Source organism: Cervus canadensis, chromosome 3 (assembly GCF_019320065.1).
Source record: "Cervus canadensis isolate Bull #8, Minnesota chromosome 3, ASM1932006v1, whole genome shotgun sequence".
Taxonomy (NCBI): Eukaryota; Metazoa; Chordata; class Mammalia; order Artiodactyla; family Cervidae; genus Cervus; species Cervus canadensis.
The window spans coordinates 37913391-37938742 of NC_057388.1; the positions used below are offsets into that span (position 1 = coordinate 37913391).

Sequence of the window (25352 nt, forward strand, 5' to 3'; positions counted from 1 at the left end):
AACATAACAGTAAAATATTATTGTGAATTGGCCGGGTATTTTTAAAAATTCTACTAAATACGTCTTTTTCATAAATAATAAATGATCATTTCCAAAACTCTTAGTTTACAATAAAATCTGATGAGATGGCTTATTCTTAGGTATACAGGGGTTTAGAATATTATGCAAATGAAAAATCAACTCCTAGGATAGAATAATTCCTCAAAACTTTCAGCCATGACTTGGGCCACTGAATTAAAAAATACCTTGTGATTAAATCAGAAAATAGTTACAGAATCAATTCTTTCAGGAAGAAAAGACCCACAAGATGTTTTGCCTATAGTGTAGCAACTATAACTCCCAAGATAAATTCCAAAATTTTCAGTGCATTCTGTCCAGTACCTCTCTAATTATAGTTTTATTGCTCTCAGTTTAACTTCTATCTGATATTTGTGTATTGAATTTATTATTCTGGTCTTCTAATGATTCTGGTAAATGAAAAAAATTTCTTTGTATTTTTTTTCTCCCATGAAATCCAGTGGACCACTGGACTCTCTATAAACAAAATTTTTGAAAAATATTATGTTGGTTATTTTTTGATTGAATATTAAGAGCACTTTTTTAAATTAATTTAAAACTACACACTAAAGAACTGAAGAGTACATGTGAAGATTTTAAAAACATTTTTCAATATGTTACTTGACAATTCTAGAAACTGTTTGAAATTTACTTTAGAGAATTTATGCCATTTACAGTTATGTATGCTGTTTTCACTTAGTATAATTTATAACTTTTAATTTCTCCAAAAGGATTTGTCATTTATTAGTAGTATCATTCAAGAAAATAATTTGCTGATATTGGTAATAAGTTTCCTAAAAACACAAAAACTTCCATTTTTAAAAAATTCTATTACCAAATTTTATATAATTTATACAGTTATATAAATCAGAATCATTTGGAATTAATATAATTTACCATTCCCAACAGCAAGTAAAATTCAGTGAGAATGAATTTTTTAAAAATGCTGAAGAGGAATATATCCAAAATATAAACTGCTGTTAACCATGTAGACAAAGTCAGGTTCACCAAAAAATTGTGACATTAAAAAATAGAAGATTAAATAAACCAAGACTCTCTAAACTAATAGGTACTGAAGAATTGCATATTAGAAAGCAGGTTGGCATAAGAGTGCCAAGTGACTTTTAAGAACTAATCCTACTAAACTGATTTTTATTTATGTTGATTTTCATTCATAATTTAAATTAAAAACCATGCATAAATACCCTGAGTAGACAATAAAAGTACTAAAGTAACAAAATTGGATAGTACATCATTTTAACAAAAACTGTTTATGCATAAACTAAACATCAAGAAGCAACATGACACTGATTATTGGACAAAGTTTTAATATTTCTTAAATATAAAAGGTAAGGTTGATAACTTTGGAAACAGCACAAACCTAGCTTTTAGGAAAAGCCTAATGATTTCATAAAACAGTTCCTGCTTACTGCTGCCGTTCTATAACTTTAAGGGTGTGTATATAGTAGTGTCATCTCCTGTCTCTTAGGAGACAGAAATTTTAAAAAAATCAGTATGACTTACCTTTAAAAAGACTAAGAAGTATTTTCCAATCAAATGTTCCAACATTTGAACAGTCAGTTCTTAGTAGGACCAAATGGTATCCTGCAGAAAACCCTACACTGAAATCCTCATTATAAAAAGTGTGTGAGTTTAAATATGCTTTAAGAAAAAAAAAAAGAAAGGCAGCGTCAGTCAGATCCTAATGAGTGGTTTGTTTCCAAAAGGAGTTTGAAAAAAAAAAAGGAAACCCCACACCTCCCACTTAGAGTGTGTGGGAGGAGTGTGATAAGTCTTAAGGGTCTGTTTTTATATTGTAGTGAGGACCTATTACCTATATCTGAGATCTTCTGCTGTCTTTTTTTTTTTTTTTTTCTTTTGGCCATTTTCCCATCCAAGTAAGTCAGAGGCCAGAGAGACAAAAGGAGCTAACTTGCTGAGCAGCCTTTCATATACTCTTTTATTATATTAATAAGTCATTATTCCAGATGATAAACCGGGCCCCGGGGTGGAAAATGTAGATTGGGAAGAATTACCGGACTCACTTTCCTGCTTGAAACACCTATTTCATGAAGTTTAAATAAAATGTACTTTCTATGCATCATTTATCCAAAGTGTGTCAAGCTTAATGATTTTGAAAACAGTTGGACTTTGTCAATCAACAGGGATGACAAACAGACTTTAAAAAAGGAAATAGCCTACTGTTCTAACCGGAAGCTCTTCACTATTATTTTCCGTTAGTTTTACAGAAATTTCATTAGCAGAGCAAAGTCCTTCTATGAAAACCAAGAAGTTGTATTTCTCTTAGATCTCTTTAAAGAAAAAGACAATTTTAAATAATATTTAAGTAAAATTTCATATTAAAAGCCATCCTAGTGCTCGCTTCGGCAGCACATATACTAAAGTTGGAACGATACAGAGAAGATTAGCATGGCCCCTGCGCAAGGATGACACGCAAATTCGTGAAGCGTTCCATATTTAAAAAAAAAAAAAAAAAAACGAAAAAAAAAAATAAATAAATAAAAGCCATCCTAAATAGTAAAAGTATATAATGAAGTTGCTTTAAAAGAAAGGCATTATTTTAAAGTTTCTTCAAAAAAGAAGGCCTTAAACTTTTGGGGAGAAAAGACCCGCATGTTAAAATCCCATTCTGAGAAAGAAATTCTCAGAATCCTACAGGGAAAATAAAATTCTTCAGGTTAAACCTGTTATCTGTCAGACAGACCAGACGAATAAATGCCTCTAACTCAGCCTTGAAAGACAACAGCATAACAATAACAGGCAGAAGTACATTTACTTCATTAGATCATATTTAAACCAGTCCTCACGGGACTGTTTGTGCTCCTGCTTCTAGGCATGTGTTGCATTCTCATTTGTGCAATACAACTGGAAAGGAACCCAAAGCAATATTTTACCTTGAGCATTGCTTGCTTTTTCCAGGATATTTTTATAGACAAATTTATTTAAAAATTAATAAGTTATAGAAGTCTTTAGTTATACTGGGATTGTTTTTCCAAATATCGCTTAATTAGGATAAAGTAGAAATGGCCTTGTGTAATCTCATTATGATTTATGCTTTTCTTTTAAAAAGAATAAAGATTTCAGATAATTTTAAAAGATGATTCCCTTATCACTGTGACATTTTATCTTTGTTATACTAATAAAAAGGTAATATAAAGGCTAGTTTAATAATTATTTTGATTGTGAGTATCTATTTTGTTGTATTTAAGCTGCTTTGATGCATTTCCTTCTCAGCCTTAATTCTCACAAATATACACAAGTACACAGGTACACAAATATCCTCCAGTGTGACAATTCAGAAATAGCCCACCAACACAGAGGTTCAGATGCTATTTAAACAGCCTATCTTAAATGCACTGAAAGGATAATTAAATTATATAAAAAATGAACATTGTTAGAGTAAGATATTTCAGAAAAAATACCTGTAAAATCGATACCTAAGCTGACACTGAACTTATTTGGATTACTATTTAATCAGTAGTCTAATGACATCTACATTCTTTGTCTTTGGAGAGGAAAATGTCACACTTTCCCATAGCAGCCCAAAGAATCAAATTTGCATTCCCAGAGGCAGCTGTTAGCTGTTTAATACTGTGCACAACAGTTCCTGATACAGGAAACCCAGAGCCAAGTAAAATCTGCAATCGTGTCTGTATTTTGAGCAAAACGTTCACCTTGAAAAACAAGGCAGAAAACTGCTGCACCCATTTCTCAGTAATGCATGTTGGGGTTTTCATTTTTAAAAGATTATGTATATGCCATATTTTTAAGGGATACTTTTATATGAGCATATACCTTACCTTCGGTAAGTCCACTAGAACACTGACCGAGGTAGCAGAATGAAAGCTCAGACTGTCAGTATGCTAAGTCAACTTAGGCACAGTGCTTTGCAAACTTTTTACCTGGAAGATCACTTAGAATTTGGATCAGACAGACTACAGTGACTTGCGATATACTACCACTAGCTATATTGACTGGGGATTAGGAGTTAACTAACAATTTATTCTTACTTTCTTAATCAAAATTGGAGAACACTAAATAAGAGAATCATAATAAGGACTAACTGAGGTGGACTGTGTGCAGCACTTGACAGCGGCCTGACTGAGGCAACGAAGTGCTTCCCTTCCCCTGGAGTCAGTCCCTTTCTCCCTTCTGCTCTGATTACTGGAGATCACACAGCACCATCAGACAAGCACTTGACATTTTTTTTTTTTCTGGTCCTTTCTCTGCATTTGCTAGAATGTTGACTCCATGGAATGAGAGACCCTTGTCTGTTTATTGCACTGCTGAAGCCCCAGCAGCACAGAGCAGGCTCATAGCTGGTAATCAGTTGAATGACTGGATGCACATGATTGTCATAACCACAACAATATTTTTGAAAGAAATGAGAATGGCCAGAGATAAGAGGTTATTATACTATTTGTTCATACCACAGATAAACAATGCTTTGAGATGAAGGGCATGTGCTATGGAAGTAAATAGACCTAACTCAGATTTTGGAATTCATCCCTTCCTACAATGTGCGACTTGTTGCTACTGGAAATAGCTCCCTCTCAGAGTTGTTGCAAAGGTGAGAGTAGTGATGTGATGGGCTCAGTGCAGTCCTTGACATATATAGTGTTTGCTTAATAAATGATTGGCATGTGATCATTTTCTCTTAAGCAAATTTTTATTTTAGGGAATTCATTAAGGTAATATGGAAAAGTGAAAAATATTGAATATTATAAAAAGGTGTAAAATGAGAAGTCTCATTCAAGCATCAGTTTTGTTCCTCAGAAGTGACCAACATTAGGTATGTCACCACCACCTAGGAATTTTATAAATTTTAAACTTACATATATATATAAACTTATAAGTATACACTTCTGTATGTTATAAACTTATAAGCATAAACACGCAGCATAGAGTCATCATTTTACTGATTTCTAAGTATAAACTTAAATATAACATACACACACACACACACACGGACTAAACCATATACTGAATCACACTTTCTACAACTTGTCTCTTTAATATCAAGGGACTTGGAGATATTTTCATATCACTGATAGTGTTAATTCTCTGTTTTCTTTCTCAATTATTGAAAAAATAGTCCTAAGAATGTACCATTGCCTTTTAAATGACCAATATCATATGTAATAGAACTTTTGATTTTTCTTTTTCCATTCTGTTACACCTTTCTTCCCTGGTGGCTCAGAGTAAAGAATCTGCCTGCCTATGCAGGAGACATAGGAACACGGATTCAATCCCTGTGTCAGAAAGGTCCCCTGGAGGAGGAAATAGCAACCCAATCCAGTGTTCTTGGATGGAGAATCCCATGGACAGAGGTGCCTGGCAGACCACAGTCCATGGGGTTGCAAAGAGTTGGACATTACTGAACATGCACATACACACACAATGGAAAAACCTGAACAAACTTTTTGGCTAACCAAATTGTTCTTTGATATTACAAAAACAATGCTAAAAATTTATGTAGATATATAATTTTGTTTACTGTGCTAGGACACTAGTAACTAGCAGAAAGTGAAATTTCTAGGTGAAAAGTATGTACTTGTGTTGGCAGTGGGAGTTTTACCAAATTTCTGTTCATACATGTATACAGCAATATGTGAAAAGGCCCATCTTCATACATCTGTCTGGAGAAGGCAATGGCATCCCACTCCAGTACTCTTGCCTGGAAAATCCCATGGACGGAGGAGCCTGGTGGGCTGCAGTCCATGAAGTTGCACAGAGTCAGACATGACTGAGTGACTTCACTTTCACTTTTCACTTTCATGCATTGGAGAAGGAAATGGCAACCCACTGGTCTTCTTGCCTGGAGAATCCCAGGGACGGCAGAGCCTGGTGGGCTGCCCTCTATGGGATCGCACAGTCAGACACGACTGAAGTGACTTAGAAGCAGCAGCATACATCAGTCACACTGGCTCATACTAAACTTTGTTTATAATAAGTACTTATTTTATTGCTAAATATTTGAGTGAAGTTTCACCTATTGTCTAAAGCATATTAGCATTTATATTTTAAACATTTGTGATATCTTTTCCTTATTAGCTAGTAAGGAAATAACCAGTCTTCTGACATTAGACAATTAAAAAAATTTTTTTTGGACTAAACTTTTATTGAATTTTTAAATTACTGATAATTTCCATTTTTATGCCTTTAACTTTCACAGTAATTCCCTTTTAAGTATTATGTCATACTTTGAAATGCTTTCTCCAAAAATAGGAAAAATAATAAACTTTATTCTAGCATTTCTATGGTTTCAAAAATCCTTTAGAATATATTTCTAGATTAGCTGATTCATGGAATGTAACACTTGTGAAGTAAAAGAGGAAGAGTGAAGTACATTGAGTAATTATAAATATTGCAACATATCTGAGAAGCATACAGTGAATGAATAATAGAAGAGGAATTGCATGGCATGGCCCAAGTTCTGACCACAGCCCTATTAATAATAATAACAATAATAGGTTTTGTGAATGAGCAGCCCACAGTCATATTTCTCATTTTCTTTCTTGTCAAAGAGAGTAACTACAGCACCTACCTACAGCCTCAAGCTGACAATCAGGTCATATGGCAGATTTGTAAAGTTTTATACAGATTCTATGTAGTAAATAAAAACTTTTAATTGACCCTCTTTTTTTTTTAACAGTTCAGCAAATGAAAAGAATTTTAGTATCATATGCATTGCAATTCTAGATTGTATGGTTAAGCAAAGACCTATAAATTATGATGATGATGCAATAACAGACTTAACGTGTATTGAGGGCTTATCTGCCAGTTGTTGAAATAAGTATCTCATTTCTGTTATGTTATTGACCTATCATACAACCTTGCTATATTTTTAGACAACTAGTTGAGGTCATACAGCTATTATGTGCCATAATAATTAAAACCCAGATAGACTGACTAAAGAGCCTATAGTCTTTTCTGAAAGAAAAATGTGTATATATATATGCATATATATGTGTGTGTGTGTGTGTATATATATGAGTTCTTGATCAATACCTAATTTGCATATTCTTTTCAGCACATTTGTTCAAGCTGAATAACAATTTTATACAGCCTAATAAAAGAAAATATCTAAGTACAATAAACAAGGAATGAACAGTGAAAGTATTCTGTAATTAAGTTAACAGAATTATTTTGAAATTAACTAAAAAAATAAAATTCATTCTGAAGACCTGTAACACATAATACTGCACAGATACACTGTAAAGTATCTTAAAACTTTAGTTACCATTGTAAAACCATAAGGCAAAATTATATTTATCACTTTAATCCTTGGGGTAACTAACCATGGAGATTTACACACACACATATTTATGCACATGTATAGCACACATGATTATGTGTGCTACATAAATAGATATCTATTTTTCCAATTGCTGCCCTGGTCATTATGGAAGTATTAAACCAATGACAGGTTCTATCTGTTTTGTATGGCAAGGTGGGGCTTCACATACAGGAATGAAATACACATGTACATAATTTAAAGAGACTATTACATGCATAAGACATAGATATGATAATGCCAGTGAAAGCTTAAGAGATTAAAATGGAAGTTTTTAATATCACTTTTAAAGGAAAATTTCAAAGGTCATCATTAAGGATAATGCAGAATATCTGGGTCATTAAAGTTTAGACTTAAGCTACATCATCTAATGAATCAAAGCACATGATCAAAGTGTTGACAAGCCCACTGCGTTCATGATGTAAGCTCTCCCCTGTGTCTCCTGGAAGCCACGGTGGGAGCCGGGTATACAAGACAGATTAAAGCGGGAGCACCTCTCTGTATCTGGATAGTTCTCATATGGGCAGGGCCATACCAGTATGTAAATTCCACAGGCCTGAAAATGTTGGCAGACCTAATCTTTATTTGAACTGTTTGCAAAGCTGACTTAACTCTCTGAGGAGGTGGAGAAATGTCAACATTTAAACAATACTAAGAAACTTAAGAAAGTGTTAAGATTTGCATAGTTGTCAGTACAATTTGTGTTCATACAGTGGAAGGGAAATAATTAGGAGGGAACAACAGAAATCTTCAAGTAAGAGGATAGCTTGGCCTTAAAGCGTGGTGTTATGAAATAGTAGGGGGAAAAATCAATAATCAGTAACAAAATATAGGATTTAGTTAAACAGTGCCAAAAAAGATTAAAAAATTATGTGAGCAATTAATTTGTAATTTCAGTGGCAGAAATACTAAATTCATTGAATTGAGGGTACAACAAAGTTTTCTTTTGAGAAGTGTCATCTACGTTATAAATAGTCCCTGTAGGGTCTTAAAAAGGAAATAAAATAATTTTAAGAAGAGTTAGAGAATCAATTTACATGTTCACATTAATGGGCTGATGGCTTGATCAAAATGATATGCTTTAAAATGCTAAAGGTTTTTTTTTTTCACTCTTTTTAAATACCAGCAGAAAAAAGAAGTTGAAGAGCATGATGAATGTTTAAAACCAGGAAAGAAATCAGATGGATAATGAGAACAGTAATTTTGTTCCATTTACTAAAAAGGAGACATACTAACCATACTCTAGTCCATCTTTTAAACAATTTTGTTGATGTCTGTGCCAACTGATAATCTGTTAAATTTGGAGATATATAACACTTGGGTGTCAGATTCCTGAAAGAGTTAAACTCATATACATGCATACACACGTGCGCGCATGCACACACACACATTTTCCAGGGACAGGGAAGCATAATCAAATTCCTGTTTTAAAGCTGAGAAAATACGCTCTAAGAAGCATATCATTTAATAATAATTTTAGAAATCATCACACAGAAAATAGTACATTTCTAATGCCTTTCTTTTTCTGTTTGCTTGAAATGGAAAAGTCAAGCCCTGACAAAAGTTCTGCCCTGACACTTCTAAAAATCATTTGGTACAAACCTTGCATTTGAGGGGCACAGCAGTATTAAACAGTCTGTCAAACCCTAAAGTGAAAGTGTTAGTCGCTCAGTCATGTCTAACTCTTTGTGACCCCTAGACTGTAGCCTGCCAGACTCCTCCACCATGGGATTCTCCAGGCAAGAATACTGAAGTGGGTTGCCATTCCCTTCTCCAGGGGTTCTTCCCAACCCAGGGATTGAACCCAGGTCTCCAGAATTGCAGGCAGATTCTTTACCATCTGAGCCACCAGGGAAGCCCATCAAACTCTATAGTCAAATCAAATCACCATTTTCTCAGATTTGTTCTCAGAGACTTAAGGAGAAGATCTGCTTGTGGTAAAGCCTGAGTTTTCTGTCTTTCAAAAGGCCAAAGAGTTTGAATTAGAGTCTACTTCTCAAATAAACTTCTTCGGATAACTTGAAATGTATTAAGATTTCTAAGAATCCATAAGTATTCAAAGTTGGAACATCTTACTCTAATTATATTTTTCATTTTGAACAAAGCCTCATACAATAATTTGAAAAATCAAACCAATTCTTGTAACATACATGCACACCCAAATATAGAGTGTATATCTATCTAATATATGTAATAAAACTTCTGGAAGCAGATATTTTCCTGGAAATGTTATAAATCATTTAAAATTCTTTCTATATATCTTATTTTCATGATTGTATTCTGTAAACCATAAACATTAAAACCTAAACAGAATAAAAATGGAAGACTAGTACTGTTTAATGCATAAGATAGATTTCATAAAAATTCAGAATTCTAAATTAGCAGAACCCTGCAATTGTCCTGCATGTTTCTCCGTGACACATTTGGTTAGCTGCTTAAATGAAGCAAATGACAAATAGTCAGGGGTAGAGTAACACTTTCCCTTTAGTATCTGCACAAAATTTAGTAAATTTTAAGTAAAAGAGAAGTTCAACTTACCTATTTAACTTCATTTTAGCACTCACGTGTTAGTAGCCACATTAAAGTTTGCTTCACATGAGGGGGCATTGACAGTGGTCTGGATAAAGGAATTTACCTTGGGTTAAGTAAAAAGAGATCTTCCAGTTCTTACGTAGCTTTAGGTAACATCAGCCTTGTCTTTATGAAAGTGTCTGTCATCCTCAGTGTTCTCCAAAAGGCAACCAAGGACTCAAATCATGCATCCTCTTAGAGATTCCCGAACGTCACTTTGTTAGGAGGTTGTGATTTAAAGTAAACAGCAAGTTAGGGAATCTGAATTGCTGTGGAATGTCACCCTCAAATGACTCTGCTGGCCCTGCTGGTTCTGCACTGCTTGGTACATGTAGCCTCAGAGATTGTTCTAACAACTGTTTTCCTGGCTTTAAGGGCATTCAGTCGTGGTATTTCGTAAGCAAACTCTGCTACTCCACAATGCCTCCTGTTCACGGATAAAGATAAAATGTGAATCGAGATCCTCCGGTATCCCAGTGTGTTTCAGTGTATTCTGTAATATTCCTTTCGTTAATGACACACACAAAAATTCCTGTTCAGAGTGAATACATTGGGATTATCATTGTTTTCCAATCTGTGTATACAAGGTTTGGAGCACCGTCCTCCAAGTAGTCAAAGGACTAAAAACATTTTCTGGACAGGTTCCAAGACTGCTGCAAGCCTGTTTTTCCTCTCATTTTCTGCAACCCCTCAGGGAAAACTGGATAATCACAGTAGGTTGTAGAAAAGAGGACTACAGTGAAGGTAATATTTGGAGGTGAAAAAAGACCATGAAAACATGGAAACCATACCATTTCATGCAACTCGAAAGTAAAAACCACTAAATGTTTCCCATGTTATAAAGAAGCCTGTCCCCAAATACTATTTTTATAAGTTTCAGGATAGACTTCTCTCCTCCACAAGCTTCCCAGTTTTCATTTTTTTCCTTTTTTCTTCCTTGGTTACCTTGCGTTTATCTATCCTAGTTGATTTTTATTTGACATCTCATTTTTTATCTAATAGTTTTTCAAAATTCAGTGTGATTTTAGGTATGTAAATTTGGAGTTGCATGCAAGTTAACTTACTACAATTATACTTGTAAAATCACAGCTATTCCTAAATGATCAGAATCCATAAATTCATTTGGCCCTTCACACCTTGTATTGATACACTCACATTACTCTCACTTAACTGGTAGTTTGGTTGTGAAAGACATCCATTCTCCAGGGGTAGTTCAGTATACAATCACAGATTTCCATATATTACCAAAACATTTTGCTTGTAACTGAACCATATTCTGCCACTTATTCTTTTAATCTCATATTACCATCCTGTTGGAGTAGGAAATGGCAACCCACTCCAGTTTTCCTGCCTGGGAAATTCCATGGACAGAGGAGCTTGGCGGGCTACAGTCCCTGGGGTCGCAAAGAGTCGGACACAACTGTGCACACACGCCTTACCATCCTGTATAGTAGAAATATTTAAATTCTTTAAACTATGAAACTAAAACAAAATAAAGATTAAACTAAATTTGTGCTGTTTACTGAAATTTCTTTGGCTTGTTTGCCATGTCACGTAGGTTAGGGAAAAAAATACTGTGGTGATTTTCTTTGTAAGTCTTTTGGTGCAAACTAATTACGGGGAAAACCTTTTCTTTTTGGGATAAAATATTCCACCATTGAAAATGTCATCCCATCAGACAATCTTCATCCAATATTAGGTGACTAAACTTAAAATTGAAAATAGACAACATAGTTTTTTAAAAATTCCATTGCATATGTGTTGAGATATGTTTTAGGGAACTGGCTTCAGTTTTTAAGGATGAAACATAAGGAATAAATATAACTAAATTCAGCCTTCTTGATTAAATCATAACCTCTAAGGGATATTTCCACATGTTTAAGAATTTCCCAGAGGAAAGGAAGATCATAATGTTTCTTCAAGAACTTATCCTAGCCTAACAGGTCATTAGTATATCCTATGTAGTTAGAAGTAACTTGTGTTCCAGAAACCATGAGCAACTGACTTCGATTTCAGAGATGACTCACAATACTGAGTTCAGAAGAAAAGATTCAAAAGTTTCCTCCATATTTTGTTTTATAAAACATGTATTATCATGGTACTAACCTATTTCCATGGGGTCGCAAAGAGTTGGACATGACTGAGTGACTGAACTGAACTGAACATGATATTGCCTCTAAAAATGTCAATGTTCTATTTAATATTTTTTTATTAAATCCCTATTTAATTGTTGTAAGTTAAAGCATTATAAGAATTTCAGTGTTATAAAAACATACATCTCCTCAGAACTCACAAAAGTTATGCTCTTTTTTTCGGTATGGGTGGGAATGATCTTTTCACTATTCTCTCTCCCCATCTTCTTATGTATTTGTAATAAGGAAACATGCACGAATGCTCCAGGAACCATCTTAGAACTTCAAGGAAGGTCAACTAGGGTGAAAGACAACACCCAAGTAACAGGCAAGAGCAGATAAGTTCAGAAGAACCCACAGTTTGATCCAACTGTGCCCAGAGAGTGCTAACTCTGAAGTTTTCAGTTAAGCTGGACCCCAAGTCCCTGAATTGATACAATGGTTTGAGTTGAAAACACTCAAACTCATATCCTGAGGTTCTATGTAAAATGTGAACTGTAGATCACACACATTTTAAATAACTAAACATCTAACCAAAATTCTCGCTCATTAACTATCATCAAGAAATGTGATTTAATCAATAGGTCCCTAAAAAAAAAGGAAATAACCAGTCCCTACAACATGGTTTTGTATACCATGTGCAACAAGCAGAGATCTTAATGTTAACCACATACAAAAAGCCACGTGACTATATTTATTCATCTTTATATCTCCAGAATGCTTTAATGCCCTACTCATATAAAGTATAACAAAAAAGCTCAATTCATTATATACTCATTTGTGACTTCCAAGGGAGAAGGTCACAGTGGAACTCTCCATAATATATTCACTGAGACCTGTGCTGTAACATTTACTTTTATATGCCAGATTTTAAAATAGTTCCTGACACATAATAGGTATTCAGATACTCATCAAATAAATGCTGAAAAACCTATACTGCAAGTATCACAACATACATTAAAGAGACATGGGTATGTTAAATACTTTGGCAGAAGAATATATTTACTTTTCCAAGCTATCCAACATAGAATTTAAAAGAACTGGTTATCTGAATTAAACAGGCTGGCTCTTCCACATTGGAAAATATTTATTCTCAAGGAGGGCTTACTTCTGTTGGTCCACAGATATGTATTGAGTAACTGCAGTACAAGGACAAATGACATTCCACTACACGATAAGCTTTTCTCAAATATTTTAAATGGTCAGATGTACCAATTATGTTTATATCTTCATTGCCAGGAATATACATGTTGATTAAAGTGAAGATTTCAAAAATTTATGAAAATAATTCAACCATAGGCCAAAAATAATGATTAAATATAGATCATTTCTTGAATTGGGTTTTTTGCCTATCAAAATTCTAAGTCTCCTGAATATTATACTCTACCATCTAATTTTACATGCCAATCTACCATCTCTTTATAAGCTAACATGTGATCCCTTGCTAATAGTTTGATCCCTTTGGGTTATTTAGTGCATTTGTACTGGACTGCTCACTTATTTTGTTAAAAAATAGGCCTTTATCTGCTTGCACAAATGCACCCCTGTTGAGGGTGCCAGGGTAGCCCAGTCATTGGGCCCTTAAACAAGGACCCCTGAGAACTGGCTTTTCTGTTCTGATGGCAATTAATTTAATGAAAATAGCCCAATTTTTGTCTTCCTACTTGTTTCCATCTGTGAGATGAGATCTATCATCACTAACATGGGCACTACCCAATTAAACTGACATACTAAAGGGGTCAAAAATTTTATCAGTTGCACAATTCTGTAGAAATGAAGTGTAAAGAAAAACTGAAAATAGCAAATGCATCCTTATCCCATAAAAACCTAAGTCACACTAACTCTTTTATTCTCAAGAGAATTTTTAATATGACAAATTCTTATTAAATATCAAAACAAAATGCATAAATGCCAAAACCCAGGAGAAAAGGATAGTAACTCAAACCTTATAGGACTCTAGTCTCAGGAGAGGCTGCTGGGTCTACCTGTGCTGTTGGCTGTGATAAGCATGAGAGTGGGAATCAATAGGGAGATAAGATAAATACAATCCCTACATAGGAAGAGGTAGAGAAGGTTGCTGTTGTTGAACAACAATGTAAAAAACTGATAAACTGAAGATACTATTAAAATCTCAAAACATGCCTTAAATCAAAGGGGGCAAATAGTTGAAAATATACTACAAAGAGCAAATACTTAAACTAATGATGAGATTACATTCCCCAGTCTTTTCCATTATTGGAAAAATGTGCTTTCCAAATAAATTAATTTTCTAATACATTTGTGTATACAAATTACACAGCATATTACTTAAGGCTTAAGATTTTAAAGAGAAATAATGTAGTAAATAATTTTAAAGAAATATATTTATATGTGAAAAGGGGGTTTATGATGCAAAGTAAGCATATCATTAAAATGCACTACATATACATGTATGGATAAATTTATGGATTTATAAATATTAATAGAAGTCATTTATAGAGCCTTTTTATTATCACATAGATTATACACTGTACTAGCCTAACTTTCCCATGCTTCTAATTTAGTGCAAATCTCACATATATATAATCAAATTTAGGCAATGGGATAATAACCAGGTGACATAACAAACTTCAAGTAACTAAAATTACATAGTGAGCTTAAGCTTAATTTTCTTGTAGTTGCTAGCTATTATAAGTTCTTCTTTTCAAAATTTGGTGAACCGTAGCATTGTTTAGCTTGATTGTATGAATAATAAACAGTCATGTGCTGAAAGAGCTGATCAGAATATTTATACTAGAAAAATATGGAGATTTGGCAAAATGCCAAGTAAGTTAGTTTTGCGTTCACTGATAAGTTGGGTTGCTATAGCAAGACCATAGTCACTGGGTTTCTAAGCAACCTAAGGCTCCACAGACTTGAGATACTTAGGAGTCCACTGATCTTTCATCATCCTTAAGGGGAAAATCTGAGAAACCGTGGTACCAATCTCAGTGGGAGTTTCCCCAATTATCCAGTAGAGCAGTGACCCTTATACAACATCCCCTGTATTGATAGATTTAATTTATTAAATAATGATATTCATACTAGAGAATTAACTGATTACCCAAAGTGTTAAGTGGATGAAATTAGGAATAGGAATTGATCAATACCTAGTTTGTTGTGGGCAAACAAATGTGTGTTGAATGAATAAACAAGATTCAACACATAATCCAACCCTCCAAAGTGGTTTACATAATGCTGGCATTCATAAAGTCCTTAACTTTATATATATATATAAATATATCTGTTTAGTAACATTCCTATAAAGCATGCATCTCAGTTTTTTTGTTTTGTAATCATTTACATTTAGGTAACATACATAATTGTAAGTCTGCAATTATTTGTGAGTTTAATTCAAAATATTTAATTATGGATTGTCTGGAATACTTATGTAACAATATTAACTACCAAAATGTCAGTTAGAATTGTATCCCTCTAAGATGCAAGCAAAGTTGTGAATTGTCCTTTGAATGAGCTTTTATTAACATTTCTTGTCCTTTTCTATGTTAAATACTTTCTTTAGTCTGCTCTCTTGACATAGCACTCACTGAGGCAAACCATTGCATCCAATTTTAATTTACAGTTTCCAGCTATTTAAGATAATCACAATGAAATAAAATTAAGGTGAGCCAATACTGTCTGTTCCTACAAAACACTGTATCTTAATATAGGCTGAAATAAAATGTCATTAATAGAAATAATTTTATGTGACCAATAAAATGATTAAGTCTGGAATCTGTACAATTTTACCTAATTCTTATACCTGGTTTTCTCTGCCTCCCATTGTCATTTTATGTAGCTTGTTCTTGCCATGAAAAACCTCATAAGAATGATTAGCAGAGAGAAAACTGGCTTTAATTTAATGGCAAATTTTATAATGTTAGTGCTTATACGCTGTTAGCTATTGCATTAAAGATTCAGTGGCCCCAGTCAGGTGTGCAGTATGATGACTGAGTTTCCCTAATTGAGGATAAAATAAAATTGCAAAGTCACCTGTCTAGCAAGTCACAGTAACCCCTAGTGGACTAGATCCATTCCAGGAATGTCCCAGTACAAAGTGCCCGTGACCTCTGCTGGTTGGTGGTGCTCAGTGGCCAGGTCGTGTCCAACTCTGCTACCCCATGGACTGCAGCAGGCTTCCCTGTGCAAGACTTCCCTGTCCATGGGGGAGGATAGATTCTTCTTTCTCCAAGACGGGAAAGAACAACTGCTCTGCCTTACAATCTTAATATGAGAGTCCCAAACATATACAATACTACTCATCATAATTGCTTCTTCAGGTAAAAGTGGCCGTCTATAATTTGTCTTACTGGGCATGTATTTCCTTTAGAATAAAAGATAGCTTTTGATCTTTTAATATATTGCTCTACTAAGATATTCCTCCATTGTAGCATGTATACAAGCATAGGTGTGTTGGAGGGTTTAGACAATTTCAAATATTTTTGAATATCCTCTTATCACCTAATATTTAGTTATTACTGACAACATCGTAGCAAAATTATAAAAGCTGACCAACTCCTTCTGTTTTCTTTTAGACACAACTTCTTAGCTAAAAGCTTGGGACAGGCTTCCTTAATGTCTATACTATCTCATATACTCTATTCATTAGAAGAAGAGAAAAAATGCACATACAACTTAAACTGGACAAGAACAATGCAAAAATCAGATCAAAGTAAGAGACTTTAGTATTACAGGCACTGGTTTTGATTCCTACTTTGTTAGGTTAGATAACTTCACAGTGATAATATAGGTGTAATTACCAGTTGGAAGTCCGATGAAAAAGTGCAAGGCCACCAGTGTCAACGCACTTTCAGAATGCTGGTTGGAGGACAACGAAATTAACACTGATGACTCTTGTTGTGTCTGCCTCAAGTGCTGGGTCAAATCTCCACTGTACATCAGTCAGCCCCACCTCCAAGTATCCAAGAATGGCTGTGGAATTTTGATTGACACTCCAGTGAGGCAGTGGGATTCCTAAACCAAAGTAAACCCTGCAGCTTGTGTTTGCCAAGCTCTCTAGCTTGAAAATGAGCTTCTCTTCTCTTGGTTCTTTCCTTAAAAAAGAAACAATTACTCTGTGATGCTTAAAGGAACACAGAAGCAACTCCCTCTCCAGAGATATCCCTACTTATTTTCTTATAGCAATTCCCTTGACTGCTTTCATCCTTTGTCTTTGTGTAGGACTTTATAGTCTTCCTAGGAACCACATAACAACATTGCACACTGGCCTTAAGGATAAGAAACAAGGCATCAGTGAATATTCTAGTTTGTGGAAAGCTGGAAATGATAGCAACATTGGGCACGGTTTTGCAAAATGGACAGGCTCAAGTTTTTGCTAGTTATGACGTTCTTTTGCCATGTAAGATTAGCAATGTTTGGTGACTATGCTATTATATATGCAACTCATAAGAATGAAGAAACTAAGATAAATATATTCTAAAAGCAAATCAAGCCATTACAGTATATGCTAAATTAGACAAAAATATATGATTTTCCTGATAGTACTTAAGGCATTAATTCTCTAAGGATTAAAGTTGATGACATGTATCCTCATACACACACCCACACACATACTTAATGAAAATCTGTTATGTGTCCACTGTGTTCTTAGAATCCTGTCATCAAGAAGAGGAAAGCCTGATCCTTCCAGTGAGATTTTCTGTAATGTACTTCAAAACCTTGCAAATAAAATGCAGTGATGAAGTATTGAATACTTTTAATCTAAGTGGACAGCTAACCTAGTTGAGAATATTCATTCTAGAACTGTTTACTTAGCATGTAATCGAAATATGTATTTTAGTTGCCTTTTCTCCTTAAATCTGGAAATTTTCACAATAAATATAACAGAGAGGTTTTCACTGGTGAAATTAATGGTTTCAAAGATTTATGAACTGACCAGAAAAATTACTGGCTAAATCTCTATCCTTACATCACAGGCTATAAAAACCCATCAAGTTCATTGTCTAGCTCTTGATTTCAGGGCATTCCTGGCTGCCTGACTGGGATTGGACAGTTAGCTGAATTCTATAGTTAGCATTTTGTGTGCGCCCCTGATGAAACTTCCAGGCGAGAACTATTGGGACACTTAAAAGGACAGAGAGTGGGTACTTCACAAATCCCATGGAGCAGGTTGGGGAACCTCGCCACTTAACTGCTCCTTTACTGCTTCTGTTAGAAGCCAATACTGAGAGGGCTTTCTTTGTACATCTTTTGAGAAAGATCTGTAGTTCTCCCCACTGTTATTTATTGAAAGCTACCAAGATAACCCCGTAACAGTGTGTGCCCAAATTGGCTTGGATAGTTCAGCAACACTTACCTTATGGAGCTCATATTCTAGAGATGCAGCTTAGACACGGAGGACGGTTACACATAAGGATTCTAGAGGAGACAACCACAAGGCTCTGGGCTCACGGGACATCCACATTTACTCCGATATAAATAGCTGTGACTCTTAGTTCAAAGACCTTTCACCCACTTCCATGTATGACACGTTTTTTCTCTCTTGCTCGTGACTTTATATTACAAAATGTGAAGGAATTTTAAGAATCATCTAATCTTAACATTTAACAGATAAAATTTCAGGGATCTGAGGAAATGCTTGTCTTACATTGCCCTAAGAGTAATTAAAGAAACAAAGCCCCTCAACTAAAATATTCCTCTCTTTTCCTCCTGATGTTTCTTTTTATTATTTTTATTTTTTGTATTTCGCATATCTTCTCCCAGGATCTGGCCTGATATTTGCTAGTGTATTACTTTAATATTTTTTGTATGCCATTATACTTTCAGAAGTGCTAGTCAATTTAATATTAATTTCCTGGATAATTGGAATAGTTTACACCTCTTTGATTCCCATATACTGTACCCTGTTACTAGAGTAAGGTTAGTTTTTTCTAAATTATTTGGGTTCCAGTGCTCTTGCCTTTTTAAATTTTATTTTATTTTAAATATGCTTTTAAAATTATCTAAATTAAATTATTAAATATAAAAACAGAAGACTATTTATTCCTCCTTATAAGGACAACTTGAAAAGGTCTAGGAAAGGGTAAGGGGGAGGACATATTATTATGGATCAGTTGTCAGGCTAAATACTTCCTGTTATTATTTAAATCTATAGAAAATTCTGTAATTAGGTATGGTTAACCTACATTCCTACAGAGGAGACAATTGACAGAGAAAATTAGAAAAATTAGATAAATGCTAAGATTTCCAGCAATTGCATGAAATGGATCACCTTTGGTTTATGCATCCAGGTGACAAGTAATATCAAAGATTAGTCAGAAGACATAAGGATGCATGATCATGAAAGCATTTTTTTGCCCTTATCTAAATCCTTACCTTGTGTCAGTATAAATCTCTCAGCAGATGCATTGTGCTATGCTACTTTGATGTTTCAGAATTATTATTTTCATATACAAATTATAGTTAAAAACTCATTGGTTCACAGAATTACTTAATTTAAGAAACTATTCCTCCTTGGCACCAGATATTCCTGGGTCCAGAAATTATGAAAATAAAACTCTAGCTTTATGGAGTGGCAGACACATAGAAAAATTATTATGAAATCGTACAATAGATGGTCTAACGGAAGGTTTATGGTACCGTGGGAAAACCTACAAAGCGGGTAGCTTTTAGAAGGTGAAGCTTCATAGAGAACCTAACATTGTCGCTTCTTCCTCAAGCATGAGTCAGAGACCAGTCACCAAGTACTGACTAACACAAAGGACACGTCATCTCACATAAAGGCAGAGACTATTTCTCCATCTTTCGTAAGATATGGCAGTTTCTGCCAGAGGATAGTGACTTCAAGGGAAAAAATATGAAAAGCTGCTGTGGCAACAAACATATAAGATTAAAAAAATTAAATCAAATTAATTGAGTGTCCACTTTTTCTAGGCACTGTTAGGGAACAATGTGTAGTTTCACTTTAGAATTTAAAATAAATTTTTATTAAACTGCAAAAAGTTACAACTTCTGTTGCACAAGAACTAGAAATTCTGCTTCAAAGCACAAAAATTTTTACTTAATATTGAGAAAAGAAAACCATACTGGATGTCTTTTACAAGTTTTTTGTTATGTTACTATTTGGTGCTATTAGATTTTAAAACTCATTTAAATTTATCTAAGTTTATAAGATATATATATATGTGTGTATATATGTATGTATATGTGTATATACATATATGTGTATATATATGTATATATATAATATATCTTTGGAGGGATTTCAATGATCTTTAAAATGAATATTAGTCAGACTAAGTATCGAGGGGAAAGTGTTTAAGATACAGATTTCTTATTGCATAAGGAATATAAATTTTAAAAAATATATTAGTATATTTCTGTGTCTCTTACCAGATTCCAAGGGAACATTTCATGAACAGATGGGCACAATAAAGGACAGAAATAACAAGGACCTAACAGAAGCAGAAGAGATTAAGAAGAAGTGGCAAGAATACACAGAAGAACTGTACAAAAACTTTCTAATGACCCGGACAATCACAATGGTGTGGTCACTCACCTAGAGCTGGACATCCTGGAGTGTGAAGTTGAGCGGGCCTTAAGAAGAATCACTACAAGCAAAGCTAGAGAAGGTGATAGAATTCCAGCTGAATTATTTCAAATCCTAAAAGATGATGCTATTAAAGTGCTGTACTCAATATGCCAGCAAATCTGCAGAACTCAGCAGTGGCCACAGGACTGGAAAAGTTCAGTTTTTATTCCAGTTCCAAAGAAAGGCAATACCAAAGAATGTTCAAATTACTGTATAATTGCACTCATTTCACATGCTAGCAAGATTATGCTCAAAATCCTTCAAGCTAGACTTCAGCAGTACGTCAATCAAGAACTTCTAGATGTCCAAGCTGGGTTTAGAAGAGGCAGAGGAACCAGAGATCAAATTGCCAACATCTGCTGAATCACAGAAAAAGTAAGGGAATTCCAAAAAAAAACCATCTGCTTCATTGACTAAAGTCTTAGACTGTGTGGATGACAACAAAGTGTGGAAAATTCTTAAAGGGATGGGAATACCTGACCACCTTACCTGCCTCCTGAGAAACCTGTATGCAGGACAAGAAACAACAGTTAGTACTGGACATGGAACAATGAACTGGTTCAAAATTGGCAAAGGAGTACGTCAAGGCTGTATATAATCACCCTGCTTATTTAACATATATGCAGAGTGCATCATGTGAAATCCTGGGCTGGATAAATCACAAGATCGAATTGAGATTGCCAGGAGAATATCAACAACCTCAGATATGCAGATGATACCAGTCTAACGGCAGAAAGTGAAGAGGAACTAAAGAGCTTCTTGATGAAGGTGAAAAAGGTGAGTGAAAAAGCTGGCTTAAAACTCAACTCTTTAAAAACTAAGATCATGGCATTTGGTCACATCATGTCAAATCGATGAGGAAAAAGTGGAAACAGTGACAGATTTTATTTTCTTGGACTCCAAAATCACTCCAGTCGGTGACTGCAGCCATGAAATTAAAAGATGCTTGCTCCTTGGATAAAAACCTGTGACAAACCTAGACAGTGTATTAAAATGCAGCATCACTTTACTGATGTAGGTCCATATAGTCAAAGCTATGGTTTTTTTCAGTAGTCAGGTATGGATGTGAGAGTTGGACCATGAAGAAGGCTGAGTGCCGACGAATTGATGCTTTCAAACTGTGGTGTTAGAGAAGACTTTAGAGAGTCCCTTAGACAGCAAAGAGATCAACCTAGTCAATCCTAAAGGGTATCAGCCTTGAGTATTAATTGGAAGGACTGATGCTAAAGCTGAAGATCCAGTACTTTGGCCACGTGATACGAAGAGCCAATTCACTGGAAAAGCCCCTTATGCTGGGAAAGATTGAGGGCAGGAGGAGAAGGGGGTGACAGAGGATAAGATGGTTGATGGCATCACTGATTCAATGGACATGAGTTTGGGCAAACTCAGGTAAATAGTGAAGGACAGGAAAGCCTGGCATGCTGCAGTTCATGGGGTCACAGAGAGTCAGATACGACTTAGCAACTGAACAACAACAAATGTCTCTTACTACAGGTAAAGCATATCACCTTACTGGGAATGTTAGGGGTTAGAGAAAGCAAACATTTATATTCGCGGCTAAGGAAATAAGAAACCTGAGGTTGTATAATTGCTAACTCATAATAAGACAGAAACACCAATGCATTTTTAAAAAGTGATAAACATGGGGAGAATTTATTTCCATTTGAAAGCACAGAGGAAAAATATTTTGAAATAAAACTTTCTTGGTTCAATTATTTTTACCATAAAACATTCTTAAAATATGAATAGTCTATATTGTGGCATTATGTCACAGAAGTTAACTTTTTAGAAATATGGATTTCCCTCTAATCTCTTTTGTTCCTCTCACTTTAAAAGTTTTTTCATACTCCAATACCAAAAAAAAAACAACCAAAAAACCTGAGCCTAATACATCAGAGGACCCAGAAATTTAAATTAAAAGTCATATTCAACAGTTTCCTTACTTCATGATTTCTCAGTCTTACTGTTCTCATAACACAGCTCCAAGAGAAGGTCCTGGTATGCCTTATTTCCCAAACTTATTTGACCATGTGTAACCCTAGGATATCTTTATTAACATCTACTGGAACAGTGTTTCATAAAGACATTTGGGGAAGTGCTGAATTAAATTAGAAGGACATGTAAAAATTTCTAAGAAAAAGCAAAAGGGAGTGTATCGGTGGTATATCTGACTTGAAAGGTTAAGTCTACAACTTAAATTATCTTACAGTCTTTGGTAGGGCTTCCCAAGTGGCACTGCTGGTAAAGAAACTGCCCGCCAGTGCAGGGGACTTAGAGACAGGGGTTCAATTCCCGGGTCGGGAAGATCCCCTGGAGGCGGAAATGGCAACCCACCCCAGTATTCTTGCCTGGAGAATCCCACAGACAGAGGAGCCTGGCAGGCTACAGTCCATGGGGCCGTACAGAGTCAGACACTAGTGAAGCAACTTAGCACACACACATAACCTTTTGTGACCTGTATTTTTTATCTTTGTAAACAGGAAGAATGAAGAAGAGAGTACAGGAAAGAAAGAGAGACAGAGAGACTTGAGATGGGGAAAGGGGCAGTCCTTTGGGCTGCAGGAAAAAAGGGAATTCAGACTGCCCTGGGTCTGGCAAGCAAATAAGTTGATAACTATTGACTTCTTATGAAGCCAAAATATAGCAATTGTCCACATAGGGGGTTTGTCTTGTAAAAACTTGCTTAGCTTGACATCTATTGATCAATTGGCTCTGGCCAGACAAGGCAGGGTCCCTGATGGTTGGTTGGGTCTATTCTTTTTTCGTACTCTGGGACACATGTTGATAGTCTGGGTTCTGCAGAGGAACTTTGGGACAGAGAGTGAGTGGGTAAGGTTGCAGACTGTGGAGACAAGTTGTTGGGTTGATAGTGAGTATCCCAAATGGTCTTGAACCTGTTGCTTGACTTCTCTGTGTTTCAGTTTCCTCCTCTAAAAGATGAGGACGATAACAATATTTATCTCGTAATACCATGGGGATCAAACAAGATGAAATATATGCACTTATTGTGATCACTGGTATCATTGATAATGGTAATAAAGAGGCTATCTCTGTGAAAAAAGATTTTCTTCACAATCTCAGGTCATTCATTTTAAAATCTACTCTACTGGTGCCAGCCAGTTATAATGCTTTCTGATCATATTCAACTCTAAGCTGTATGAAGCTTACCAGACCCAGAGGCAGTATGAGGGCAGCACGTTCTTTCTCTGTGTAACCCTCCCTCTGGCCTCTGTCCGGCAGTGTGTCCTGGACTCCTTCTCTCTTCTCTGTTGCTCAACTGAATTTAGGCAATAAGAAGCAGAGTCCTCACAGACTTAGAAAATGAACTCGTGGTTGCTGGGGGGAAGGGATAGTTAAGGACTTTGGGAAGGCCATGTACACACTGCTATATTTAAAATGGACAACCAACAAAAACCTATTGCTTAGCGTATGAAACTCATGCTCAATGGTATGTGCTATCCTGGATGGGAGTGGGGCTTGGGGGAGAATGGGTGTGCTCAGTCGCTCAGTCATGTCTGACTCTTTGTGACCCCAAGGACTGTAGCCTGCCAGGCTCCTCTATCCATGGGATTCTCCAGGCAAAAACACTGGAGTGGGTTGCCATTTCCTTCTCCAGGGAGAATGGATACATGTGTATATATAGCCGAGTCCCTTCACTGCTCACTTGAAACTTCACAACATTGTTAATCGATTATACCCCATTGCAAAATGTTTTTGGTGTTAAAAAAAAAAAAAAAAAGCAGAGTCTTGCTCTCCTCCATCCAATAGGTAACTCCCAAAGTCCTTGGAGACAGGGACCAGACTCTTCTTGCCCTGAAATTCATAGAACTTCCATGTTTAAACCCACAAGGAAACATTCAGGTGTATGGGAAACCTTGTAGAATGAGATTACAGGCCAAATAATTATTTAGGTCTAATTGAAAATACCACCTAAATGGGGTCTAATGTCCTGTCTTCTTTAGGCTCTATGTAACCAAAGCTATTTCTGATGAGTACTTTTATATTTTTTAAATATTGAGCTTATTTGAGCAAAAATCATTTTGAATCTGGCAGCGTCAAATCTAGCAGATAGAAAGGCGCTCCAAATATCACGTATAAAATAGATAAGTGATGAGCCCCTACTGTGCAGCCCAGGGAACACTATACTCAGTTTTCTGTGGTGACCTAAATGGAAAGGCTATCAAAAAAAAGACAGGATATATGTATACATACGGTGAGTGCTTTTAAAAGTCATCGAACTTATCTTACTTAGAATGTTAGGGAGGGCACCTGACAAATTCTTGTTGTGTGTTGACTGACTTTGAAAATAATCACATCACCATTTTTTATTCCTTGGAAAGCCACTTGGTGTTTAATGTGTGAAATGATAAAACTTATCAGAAGCACATTTTTTTTTAAAAGCCCAAAGTGTGTCATGTAATACAAATGGCTAACGTTGAGGGCACTTACTGCAGGACAAACACCCTTCTAAGGACTCTATGTGGGTTATCTAAATTAATCTTCATAACCATCATTTGAAGTAAGAACTGTTGTTTCCCTAACATTACAAATAGTAAAAGTGCCTTGCAGCCCATGGGGTCTCGAAGAGTCGGACACGACTGAGTGACTGAACTGAGCTGAAAAGTACCGAAGGACTGAGAGGCAAAAGGACCGGGAGGTCAGGTAACCTGCTCAAGGTCAGAGAATGCCAAGCTATGGTTGTATC

At 35.4% G+C, this 25352-nt stretch overlaps 1 protein-coding gene and 1 non-coding gene across 8 annotated transcripts in view; one reads left to right on the plus strand and one right to left on the minus strand.

Annotated features, from left to right (window-relative positions):
• Positions 1-25352, minus strand: part of LOC122438252 (platelet glycoprotein 4) — a 94542-nt gene that overhangs the window by 47422 nt on the left and 21768 nt on the right. For 2 of the 7 annotated variants that reach the window (XM_043462928.1, XM_043462922.1), the window contains exons 1-2: positions 18413-18527; positions 16857-17028 (exon numbers count right to left, since the gene is read on the minus strand). The exons of 1 other annotated variant lie outside the window; for it this stretch is intronic. The gene's annotated coding sequence lies outside the window, so the exon portion shown is untranslated. Of the gene's footprint in view, positions 1-1581; positions 1791-9913; positions 9993-16856; positions 17029-18412; positions 18528-25352 lie in introns of those variants that run through there. 4 more of the 7 variants (XM_043462927.1, XM_043462921.1, XM_043462924.1 and 1 more) reach the window with 3 other exon arrangements.
• On the plus strand, positions 2433-2539 carry LOC122438963. The gene has a single exon (XR_006268708.1). It is a non-coding gene; the product is annotated as a U6 spliceosomal RNA (small nuclear RNA).